Here is a 12,105-nt window from a genome sequence, read left to right as displayed (position 1 = left end):
AAAATAAGAGTGCATATTTCTATGTTGTAGTGATGTGATGAACAAACATGCTCACAAAAAGACAAAACAAGTCAAATTAAATGTTCTAGTTTATTTTGTAATAGAAACTCACACCCTCAGTACATGAATGATGTTCGAAAACTAATCATTACTTTATTCTGATCAAAAACAAACTTTTACAACCCATGCAAACATGTTGCTATGACTGAAATGCTACTAAATTCAGTTTCTCAGTAGCCCAGTATAAACAAGCTGAAATGATGCATATTTGCCAGCTATTGCAGTAGAGTTCGACATACTTGGATCAACACATGGATCCCTGTCCCCTGCCGGGGTTTTGCAACAAAGACAGTTCACTTTTAATGTCATATCATCTGTATCAGTTTATCAAAAGTGAGCTAAACATTATAGAAGGTACACAATATAATCATCAAAGAACAGTTGGACCCATAACATATTTGTCCTGTTAAGTATCTAAAAACCTTGAGAGAGTAACATGAAATGTCAAAATGAGACATGAAAATATGTTGGAACTAATATTGTCAACGATAGTCCACTTTTTTTGATCCGTCTTTACTTCCAGCACACAGAAGTAGATTTCCAGGCTCACTTTAAGGCACGTCCAGAGCTGGAGGGGCTCATCGCTCAGATCATCCAATAGGACCCTTCACACTCTTGACCTTCTTCATCTCCAAAATGGCTTTTAAATAATGCCAGCAGAGAATAGGTCAAAATGTATTTATTGCCCAGCATTTTCCCATCGACTCACATTAAAAATGACCAATTATACAAATGTAACTGTTAACATTCGTATTTTACCTTTCCTTTGTGATTTGTGGAAAATAAAGCTAATTTTTACAACTTTAAGAGCTCATTTTCTATCTATTTAAAGGTTCAGAACTTTACTTTGGGGCCTACATGAAGGGCCCTGTGATGGACTTGTACGATAGGCTCCAGCCCCGCCCTTGGACCATGAATTGGATTAAGCTGTGTAGAAAATGGATGGATGGATGGTCTATTTGACGAGTTTACATGCTTTCATTTTCAATATAAACCCCCATTTTTTTCCCCCATTCTGTGCAGTACATCCCTGCAGCACCTCTTGTCACGTTTTGTCTGAAATATACGAAAATACGAAAACTATAAGCGTAATATTACCCCTGTAATTGCCATCCTTCATCCTTGAAAAGTAAATACTTAGACATCTGGAATGTACATGATTTTTTATTTTTTTTCAATTGTTGTAGAAAGAAAATCTCGAGGATTGATATCATGATGAGTGCAGTGGGTTTATCCTTATGTACGGTACAAATGCACTCACGATTTGTTTCCCGTGAAGCTTAACATTGACCTCGGTTTCAAAATATCAAGCTGGCCTCACCAGAGACTTTAAGAGTCAGCTTTTTCACTGAGATCCGTCGAGTTCGGCCATTAGAGGCCTCAAACACTTGATGCTTCTAAGGATATCAAGAAGGGCATCTTGGGTTTCTCTGCCTGCTGCTTTCACCAACCTTAGAATGTTTTTCATTTGCTCTTGTGTTGCTCTATTTCTCAAATCATCACAGGCGTCTTGTGGGATCCGCTCTTTGTGCAACAGCTTGTCCAGAATTTCATCTGTATAGTGCACTCTCGCAATCAGAGCTTCCCGATGGCAATCCACAAAATGTTCACCTAAAATGGCTGAATATGGAAACAAAGACAACAGCATAAAAACTATTGTATATTCTAAATGGAAACTGCAAAGTGGTGAGTTGCCAAGGCCTGGTACACATCAAATGCTAACATACCATGATACTGCGTTATAATGGCAAATAGTGGTGATTAAAAACAAAAACCTTACGTTGTTCGGGGGAATTTCTCTCAGTTTGGCTCTTGTTTGAAACTGAATGAAGCGCAAAAAGATCATTTAAATGATGAAAACACTTTGTTTGCAACTCAAAAACCTGAGATTTACAAATCAGAAAAGCAGAGAGTGTTTCAGGTTCTTCATAAATTTTGTGAGAGCTTTCAGCTCATTGGCGTGTATGCAGGCCAATTGTTAAAAATGTCCCTAACAGCCCCTCATACAATTTCTCTGCCTTTTCTGAAATATAGAAAAATAGTGGATGAAAAGACAAAGAAGAATTATTATATTAATTATGATAATATATACATATAATTAATTATTATAAACATTTTATTTGTGGGTGTCTTTCAGAACAAAGACTGTTAGAACAAGCAAATACAGGAAAAGGGGGCAGGGCAACAGAATGACAGCTTTTGGCTCGCAGTTTCCCATTTTGGTATTCATAAAATAGTATTCAGTTCAATACACACAAATATTATCATTGCTAAACATCAGGAAAAAAATGGCAACAGTGTTTGTTCTACTTGTGTCACAGCCAGAAAGTGGTAAATAAATCGTAACGTCTTACCAGTTTTTGTCTGGATACCGAAGGCCACTGGACCTTTGATGGTGAATCCGAGGTAAAAGGAAACTTGGCGTCGTCTCCAAAGGTTTCTCTGCAGATTGGCTTCCACTTGGATCTCTTTGCCACCAACAGTGGCGTACACCTTGTAGTTCCGTACCTCTCCTTCAACTTTGAGAAGTCGTGCTTGGACCCCGGGATCTTTGAAGATGTTCTCGTCCCTCCAGTCTGGTTTAGTGTCCTTACCATCCTCGAACAACCTCTCGAGAATTTTTCTGTGAACAATTCTGCTCAGATCTTGTCCGTTTCCAAGGAAAAACAAGGGGCGAAGGTACCTCGATCCGAGGTGCTTTTTGTATGTACGTTCATAAGAAGAGCGCATCGCCTGAATTGACTCACTGAGGTCAAAGAGGCATTTGTCTTCACTCTCTGACGGCCAGTGCAAGAGGAGAGCTAGCATGCACTGCTCGGGCTCATCTCTTTCACTCAGGGCTATTTTCTGTCTAAATGAGGTCAAGGGCTCGAGTTTAGGGGGAAAGGTGGCTCCTGTATTCCTTAACATGATACGAGCAAGGATGTAGTTGACATCAGCTGTTCCTGGACCTTCGCTTGAGCAAATTTCCTCCCACCACGTAGTTATTTCTCTAACCTCTGATTCAGTATACTCTCGGTCAAGACATGCAAGCACTCCTACAGAGGTGTCAGCCCGCTTCTGTTTAAGCTTCTGCAGTAGCTGAGCAGCCTTTTGTTCGTTGTGTTTAGGTGGTGAGTTTCCAACATATATCTCGTAGCATTTTGAGACGTCGTCAGAAATGTATTTGGGATCATCCTTCTCCATGCTGGGCTTTGAGTATGTAAGAAATCTGTCAAAGAAATCACTTTTTCTCTCAACTTCTGCTCTTAAGCTGTGGATTTTGCTGTCTCCGAGTGTTGTCTCCAAGGACGAAATGTTTTTGTCATGTTTTTCGTGCAAAATTTTGCAAACCTGCAGGAAACCAAACAGCCCTCTGCAATTAAAGAACTTTGAGACTTTGGTCTTGCCGTCACCTCTCAAGTACATCTCTTGTTCAGCAAGTTGTTCTTCATGCCTAAAAGCTTCATTGGCCTTTTTGGCCAGTTGAATCCATTCATCTGAGTTTTTCAGTTGGTTCTTATAGACTTGGCCCAGTGTATCAGCAATAAATTAATTTTTGGGATCTCTTTCCTTTGCTTTATTTGCCCAAAGTTCTGCCTGGTCGTACTTTTTTTGTTCAATGTAAAGAAATCGAGCAAGAGCTTGTGGAAAAAATGGATCTTGAGTACATTTCTCTGATGCCACTTTTAAAACCGACACACTTTGGTCATTGCCCTCCATGTTTTGAATATCTAGAATGAATTTTGAAAACCTTTTTTGTTTCTCTGTCTTGTCTGAACTACTAATGAAATCATTCTCTGTTTTCATTGCTCTTTTGGTTAGCATTTCATTGACAAAACCAAGCACACGACGGAACTCATCAATTTCCGGATATCTGGAAAAACAGTCCAGGAAGATTCTTGCTGTGTCACTTCTGGTAACTCCTGCTTTAGCCAATAGCTCAGTACAACGCATTGCTATCATCGGGTGAGCCATGCGGACCTTTCTCTCAGATCTTGTATCCTGCTGAAAGGTGATGATGAGGTGACCAAAGGACTGCAGTTCTCCAACTGACAGGTTTCCATATTTGAGGAAGTCCAGGCACTGACTCTCCAGCAGATACGAACCTGCTACATACGCATTCAGCAGGGAAAGGATGGCAGCCAGCTGGTACTCCATTATATTTTCTACTCTGACTGTGCTGAACGCGGTGCATGCTTGCTTGATGTAATCTTGAGAGAAATTACTTTTCATTATGTTAAAGCCATGGAATTGAGCAGTTTTCTTTCCATACCTTGTGTCGAGCTCTTTTGTTTTCTCACTGAATTTTTGCTTTTCTGCATCTGACAGCTCTCTACGCAGGACGACGTAGCCACTCTGTGGGGGGTCGTCCTTTCTCACACAGTTGAGTAAAATGACCACAGGCATACGGCTACGTATGTTCTGTTCAGCAAGGGTCTTCAGAAGGCTGTCTTGGAGTGTGCCTGATATATCCTCATCATTCACTAACAGCAACACAGTGTTCTGGTGGCCTAGAGTGCCTGCTGTGAAAAGGTGAAACACCTCTTTTGCCACTTCTGTGACGTCTGATCTGGAACCCGTCAAAACAGCACAGCGGAAGGTTTTCCTCAAGTCCCACAACACCTGCATGGCCATTGTAGTTCCCCCACATCCTGGCTGGTGGAAAAGTTTAACAGTTGATGTTGCAGGGAGTTTTCTTTTTTGCCCAATTTGTTCCTTAAGAGTTTCATATCCATCTCGTTTGATAAAACCAGCTCCAGCTGCCTGCTCACAAATGTAAAAGTTTAACCAGATGGGTGGAGCCCCTCTGTAAAAGTTTTCCTCAGTGACTTCTGGATCAACCTCCGCCTCACACTGATTTGCATGGAGAACATCCAACAGAAAGAGGAAATCTCTCATTTCATTCCCCACGTATATTGTCCCACCCCAATCAGTGGACAGAGCTGGTCCTCTTTCCATCTTGGACCTTCAGTTGCCTGCCCCTTAATCAATGTTGAAAATCAAAAGAGTTAGCTTAAAATGTTCTATTGGACTAAAGACACAGTTGAAGACGGATCTTAAATTCAAACTTTATTAGATCAGAATATTGCTTTATTAAAGAAAAGATGCCACATAAATAAAGGAAACTCTAACTTTTAAGTTCTGTGCCACGCCCAGGCCAAGTGGGCGGGATTTCCCTCAGAAAGCTACAACTGTAGGCTGTGATTGTTGATCTAAATAGTTAGGCCATGTTTGCTTCCTTGTTGGCAAAAGCTGTGGAAATACTCTGGCTTCTTCAGAAATGACCCACTGCGGTACTTGTTTAGCAACTTGTTGGCATTGTAAGCTTATGTCCTGGCAGCCGCGCCTTTTTACTGGAAATGCTGCACATTTGAGGTGGTTCGGGCATCTTTTTCGGACATGTCCCACAAATTTATGAATTTGAATGTAATTGCATGGAAAAAAAAAGAAATATTTTCTGACTCAGCAGAAAACGGGTGATAGGTATGTTAGATTTCCAGTATGCAACAATCCATGGTTAGAAAGTATTGGATGCCAAAGTATTCCAAGGCTGTTTGACGGTAAACTGTGACCCATGAATAGTAAAACCTAACCCTAATCATGTATCTTTTTAACTCCTACCCCTAACGGTAACAACAGTGTTGGACTTTTTCATGGCTGACGCAAATGTTTGCAAATAAATGGCACTGGATAACATATTCGGGATCATTTCTATTGATAAAACACCCTTGTAATACTCTCTTAGAAGTCAATGTCGAACATTGACGGCGTACAAATTGATGATTTTGAACTCACCAGCTTGCTCATTTACTCTTTTCCTTTTACACTTTCTTTTAAATCTACATCAGCGAGTTTGATTAAGAGTTTGGTTTTCATTACTTGATTTCATTACTTGGTTTGTCCTGGCAATAATAATAACAATAAAAAAAGAAAAAATCATTTTCTGTGATTAGTAAATACAGAGCTTAAAGTTGAGGCTTTGTAGACACTTGAGACTGAATGAAATCACCCCTCAGATGATCACATTAGGTACAGATTTACAGGCCAACTTCTCTATCATGACACCTCTACATGTGCTCCTTTAAGATTGTTCTTACCTTGTAAGATATGATGAAGTCATCTTTTTCGGACATGTCCTTTGAATGTTTGAATTTGAATCTAATTGCATGGAAAAAAAGAAATATTTTCTGACTCAGCAGAAAACGGGTGATAGGTATGTTAGATTTTCAGTGTGCAACAATCCATGGTTAGAAAGTGTTGGATGCCAAAGTATTCCAAGGCTGTTTGACAGTGAACTGTGACCCATGAATAGTAAAACCTAACCCTAATCACGTATTTTTGTAACTCCTACCCCTAATAATTCAGGAGTGAGGCCCAAGTGGAAAATGACAGTGGGAAGGGCCTCGAATTAAGCTCTGCAGCATGGGAGTCAGGCAAATAAGGCTTCCCACTGCCATCCTCCTTTGAAGCATTTGTGGCCAAATCCAAAGCATAGAACAGCTATATTGTAGAGAGTAATTGATGCTGTAACAGACGTAGTGAGACACTGAGTGAAACACTGAATGTTAACATCATCACGTAGCATGAGGTAAGCTGCATCTCTGTAGGGAAATGTGGAAAAAAAAACAACCATCAGCTGGGAGAGAATAAACAAGGCTGCACAGTGTCACCAGAGAGCAGCGGCATAGGCTACGCTGCACATCGTCCTAATTCATTAAAACAGTTAAAGGATTAATGGATTTTTACCATTTCCATTCACATTCACCAACATAGCCAATAGCTACATGTTCTGTAATACGAGTGGGTCGTAGTATTAAAATGTTCTAAGTTGAAGGTCATCCTCAGATCCTGGCACCTCACAGCCATGTTGGAAAGAAAACCCAAGGCAACAGTGTTGGTTAGCAAATATATTTTAATATAGAATATTTATATTCATTTTAGCACAATGACAAAATGGCATCATTTCAGTCAGTCTCTTAAATCATGACAAAAAGCCACATTTTTACGCTCCTCGCTTATATTCCGTTGCAGTCACTGCAAAATCCTGCTGAAGTACTTTTTGCCCCATGAAGAGAAACCTCAGCGAAAGTTTTCTAACAGCATTGAGCCTATGGCATCTAACAGGGTTATGGTGGGAGGTTAATGTGAGAATACAGTGGATGTAATAGCACTCCTCAGTCCATTTACTAAGCATAGTGTAATACATTCCATAATTCCATCGGTTTGTCACTGGGACACAACTAGATCACTTTACGGTCTTTTACCAAACTCAACCATGTGGACAATATCAAACAATTGCACATCTATATGAACAGCTTTATTTAAGAGTGTCAAGTCTTGGCAAACATGATGGATTGGAGTGACATCTGCCTCTTGTTACACCATTTTAGAGCCATGTGCTTCACACAATAACAGAAGAGCAGAATATGAGAGAAAACATCCGACTGAATGAACTTCCCAAGAATGAATGTTCCGATTTATATGCTCTCTTGTGTGGTTTTAGTAAAGAAGTGTCAATACACTGAAAAATCCAGAATTTCAATCCAGAACCAAATGCGTTTTGGGACAGTCTGATACAACTATTTAAATTTCAAATGAATATATCTGTTCGCAACAGAAAGATCCTCACAGACTTTTCAAGCACTATCTCTGCAAAAACCTCGACTAACCCAAAAATCCTTCTAGTCTAACTCAAAGTGTTAGATGGCTTCTAACTGTTAACTCTCTTAACATCACCACAAGAATGATTTTAGCCTGAAACCAAACCTCCACCCACAGTGCAAATCACACCGCTACAGTTACAGGAATGAGAGCACTGCAAACACCTCCGTCGTCTGCTACTGCAAAACACACACCTCAGACGACTTCTGATTCATCCACAAACGTTACTTGGAAATCAAGATTGTTCAACACAATGAGAATTTGAACTGTAAATGTCGTGGTGTCAGGTCCCTTCAGCCCAGCTACCTGCGACTGGATCGAGTTGGCACTTTCACCAGCGATGGAAAAGCTCGCTTTTCTGTGCATGAAATGTAAACTTTCTTCCTCACAACGAAAAGAAAAACGTCTGTTCTTCTTTTGCTCTGCAGCTCTGTAGAAAAGTAGGCTAAGTAACGTGGTTAAAAAGCTTGAGGCCAACCCCAACTCTTTACTGTAACTGTTGAAACATCATCAAGTGACTCACCAGACGTTCAACTTTCCTAACATCACCACATGGAACTTGCCACTCTACAGCATCCTTGTGCAAGACCTCCACATTCATAACAACGTGGTGTAACTATATGGAAACTGTTTAATTTATTTATACGTTCAGCAGACTTTACGTTTGTACACATGTTCAAAGCATGAACCTATATATCTTACTCTGCTCACGCCGCTATTTTGAGCTACAAACCCCCAAAACTATTCCTCGGTACTTACTCTGCACTGTCCAGCACTCGTATGGCTACCTCCTCGCTATCACTTCACGCGTGCACTTTATTCATTCAAACATAAAATACCAAATATAAGTGGAAACATACAACAGTTCGTTGAGAGATTTAAAAAAGATGCACTGTGTAAAATACAGAAATGAACCAATAATCTCTGAAGCAATTAAACAAGTTTTTACAAGAACTGCCACTTTAGCACGTGTAAATTTGAAGTGTTTTTGATTCCGTTTATTAATGTTCAGTTAAATTCACAGACTAGAAAGAGTAGCTAGTTAGCTAGCAGGCCAATTTCACTTAATAGCCACGTTTTTGCTCAGTTAAAACAAGCTAATTTCCAGCTAGTAGCTTAGCATCATTCAAAGTTTTTAAAGAAATGCTTAGGCCTATTTATCTTGTTCTGGTCCTTTATGCAGTACTTTAATTTGTAATCCGAAGCTAACCTTTTTAGCTCCCGTCTCTTTAAGGAATCCACTTTCCTCTGATTGGTCAAATTCCAGTCATAGGGTTTAGCTCAAGCTAACAGGAGCTAACTGGCTATCTTCGCATCTATCTTAGCATGACTTCTCATTGAATAATTATTAATTTACATTTAAAACTGAATATTTTGGGGCTTTGGAGAAACTCTATAAAGAAACTACAAATTAGGAGTCAACATTTCTTGACATGTTAAATGCGTTTTAAATTGCTTGTTCTCAGTTAAATGTACAAGTGACAACTGACTTCATATAAACAAAAGGTTAAATTGTGCTATCTGTGACTGCTTTCATCTTTTGTCATGATTTGGAAACTCTCTGAAAACAAAATGTTTTTTTTCACAAGCAGTGACCACGAAACATCTGCTCAAATACAAGACAGTTAAACGTATGTTACATATCAGTAAATGCAAGTAAATGAATATCACCTTTTTTTGTTTTTTTTCTGTAAAAACCATCACCGAAAGCTGAAACGGCAAAACATAAACAAAAAGAATAACATGAATAAGAAAAGAGCCGATAGGTTTTCATCCCCTTGATTTGTTTCCAGTTTGTAAAACAAAATCAGGACATGTGAAAAACAATAATATATAGGCATTAAATAAATTAATCCATTTAAAAACAAACACAGCGACATATATCCAAAAATACATATTTACAACCAAGTGAAATAAAAACCAAAGAAAAACACAGTCTTAACTTTAAGGGAAAATATTGTCAGGAATTTTAGTTCATTGTTAGAATGACTAACAGGCTGAATAACCTCCAAACAATGACTGCCTCTTATTACCTTCTTCATCTATTCTTGTGTGTCTATCTAAATTTGTATCATAAATACATTAGGCTTATACTTTTGCAGCATTTACTGACTTGATATGTACTCTCCAAATAACCAAATTTGACATCACTTGTGGCTGATATGTTGATATATTATGTGCCAGCGGCTGCAGAGGAAAAAAGCTAAGTTATGCCAAAAATAGAACCTGCCTGGCGATGAAGTCAGACGTACTGCGCTATTTAAGATATGAAGAAAGCAGGAACTGGATGTAAAGAACGACGGAGGGGGAGGGCGGCGGCTCAGCACAGTCACATTTTAATGCAAACACTGAATAAGCTTCCAAAACAATTTATCTTAAGCGTTTATCAGGACATTATCAGGCAGCCGGAGCTTTACCAAACAACTACTTAAGTACTAACGAACCACCGAACAGTTGCTAATGAGCCCACTGCCCACTGAAATTCTGACAAGGAGGAAAAAGAAAAGTTGCATGGTCACACACACGTCTAAATTCACAAGTTGCTATTGAAAAAAAGCACTTCAGATGAAAGAAAATAAATAGAAATCTATGACCCCCAACCCTCCCCGTGATGACATTTTGTACAGTCGTGGAAACACATGCAAAGATCTACAAAGAAAAACCTGCCTTTTTGGTTTGTAAAATGACCAAAGCTCTGCACAGGATCTGGTAAGAGGCAGTCCAACATTTAGGTCTGAATGCATGCGTTTCTTTTTGTCCTTTTTGTTTTTTTTTTGTTAACACAGGGAAAGACCATTACCCACAGGTCATAGCAGTAAGTACAACTGCCTCCCTTTGAGATAGATGCAGTGGTCCCACTTTGTGTTCAAAAGGCTAAAGCTGAAGGAGGGCAGCCACCGCTTCACTAGGGGTCTGGCCTAGCTCGGACTAGTCTGTACACTGAGGGGGAAAAAAAAACACCCAGAAACACTTTAACACTGTTATACATACACATCATCAGCAAATACTCTGAATACTGTGAGAATTCACCAGACAGTGAATCTCTCTCGTCTCTTTTGGACATTATAAGCACTTTATAAAGGGTAAGCTGGCGGGGTAAAGCGTGCGCAGTGTCCAATCCTGCCGTCAACTACCGCTCTTCCACTTAATATCTAGAAAACTTCAGGGCATGTGTGGAAAAAAAAGTCTTTACTTTAATACATCTTCTGGCTGAATTTGAATTCAATCCCTTGGATTTGGCATATTACCACACTAATACTGAGCCTATAATGCGCCGGTTCTCTTTAAAAAGAAAAACAGAACAAAATTAAAATAGAATGTATGCCAGGGACTCAAAGTTAACTCCCTGGTGACGTGTGCAGCTGTCACTTATTCTAACATCTGCTGACGTGTTTAACACTGGGCCCAATGGGTGGACCACTCTGGATTGCTAAAAGCAGCAACTGCAAACTGGACTGAGTCTATGTCTAGCCTGTATACTGTATAACAGTGTTAAAGGATGAAAGGGTGAACTATTCCTTTAACTATCTTGGTAAACTGGATGTTTAGTGCAGAGAAACGGCGTCCAAAAAGAGCGTCGGTTTCTGCTCTTTTCAAGCGCTCGTTTTTTCTTCCCTGAAACTGCTCATCGAATGCCACTCCGTCCGGCAAATACATCATGCAAATTTAATACAAGTATATCAGGATCTTCTCAGACGCCGTGACTCGTCGCATTTAAAGAGCTCAGACAATGGAAATTACTGGTTTGTTGAGAGGATATGTTGCAGTGCAGATTTTTCCTATAGGTGTAAATGCATAGCATAACATCAGTCCAAACATTACAATACATACCAAGCAATAAAAAGGAAAGATTTAAATAAAAGTCTTGGTCATTGGCACTGGGGTGGGAGTGGAGCATAGTGGAGGGGACAGGAAACAGGGAAGCGGCAGGGCTTGAGTGAATAACTAGTCATACACTAAAGATTTTGATGCGGTAACCTCAGTTTTTTTTTTTTTATCCTACATCTTTGAGGACAACAGGTGCAGAAACAAACGACAGACATTCTGTACACACCAACACTGAAGTCCTTAGCAAATTTCAGAGCGCGCTCCCTCAAAAAAAAAGAGCCGCTTCGATTGACTCGCCGTGTGCGCCGGCACCCGTCTCCGCTTCACGCACACACAAGCTCACAGTTGTGGAATATTTTTGGGCTAAACAAATTCTGCTAAGGCTTCATCGTGGGGAGAAAAAGATACACAGTGTTCAAAAGAGCAGTTATTATAGTTTAGTTTCAACAGTCTTGCTAGCTTTTGTGTTGGTTCATGATGGGAATGGCATAGTCAAGTTATGAGCCGCTCTGTGCATTATAGATCACGGTCACAATTGTGTGAAGTCAGTTAGGAAACATGTTTAACGATCAC

General features: G+C 39.7%; 1 pseudogene; it reads right to left on the bottom strand.

The window, feature by feature from the left end:
* Nucleotides 1-1,405: 1,405 nt before the first annotated feature.
* LOC140281714 (sterile alpha motif domain-containing protein 9-like) lies at nucleotides 1,406-5,017 on the bottom strand (annotated as a pseudogene).
* Between the last annotated feature and the right edge of the window lie 7,088 nt (nucleotides 5,018-12,105).

The sequence above is a fragment of the Leuresthes tenuis genome, unplaced genomic scaffold, assembly GCF_036924035.1.
Source record: "Leuresthes tenuis unplaced genomic scaffold, fLeuTen1.0.hap1 SCAF_22, whole genome shotgun sequence".
Taxonomy (NCBI): domain Eukaryota; kingdom Metazoa; phylum Chordata; class Actinopteri; order Atheriniformes; family Atherinopsidae; genus Leuresthes; species Leuresthes tenuis.
This window is presented reverse-complemented; position numbering and strand designations above follow the sequence as displayed.